Here is a 649-nt window from a genome sequence, read left to right as displayed (position 1 = left end):
GGAAAGCTCAGAACCATCCCAGCCATTGCCCTGAACTTTAATCTGATCCCAGGCAGGGGGCTTGAGCCTGCCCGGGGCTCCCTCGTGCATGTGGGCAGTGGAGCTCGCTGTCACCCGTCCTCTCGGCTCAGCGGCTCCGGCAGCCGGAGCAGGTACCGGTGGTGGGGGAACAGGAGCGAGCTGTGGGCTCTGCTCCTCCTGCAGAGGGGCTGTAGGGTGGTGGGAGCCCATTCCAGGCTGGGATATGGGTGGACATGACATCCCCATGGGGCTCCCCGGCTTTGCAGGGGTCTCTGCTCTTCCCAAGCCTGCTCCTGCCAGCCGGGGAGGTCAGCGATGGGACCTGTCACCCCTCAGCAATGCGGGATATGTCCCACAGCCTCTCCAGTGACACTGCGGGGAGGAGAGGCTGGGATGGTGGGAGCTCTGCTCCTCTGGTCACCCTGCTCTGCCCGTCCCCTGCACCCATGGGGACCTATCCGGATCACTGGGGTGCCTCATTTTTGGGATGCTTTAGCTGTGGTAGGGACCATGCTTGAGCCTGGAGCAAGCCCTTCCCTTTCTGTGGCCAAATCTCACCAATATTCATCATCCAGTTTGGCCAGTTTTGGTCTTCTGCAGCATCCAGGGTTCCTCCAGGTTTTTAGGG

The sequence above is a fragment of the Nestor notabilis genome, unplaced genomic scaffold (assembly GCF_000696875.1).
Source record: "Nestor notabilis isolate BGI_N333 unplaced genomic scaffold, ASM69687v1 scaffold17385, whole genome shotgun sequence".
NCBI lineage: Eukaryota > Metazoa > Chordata > Aves > Psittaciformes > Psittacidae > Nestor > Nestor notabilis.
This window is presented reverse-complemented; position numbering follows the sequence as displayed.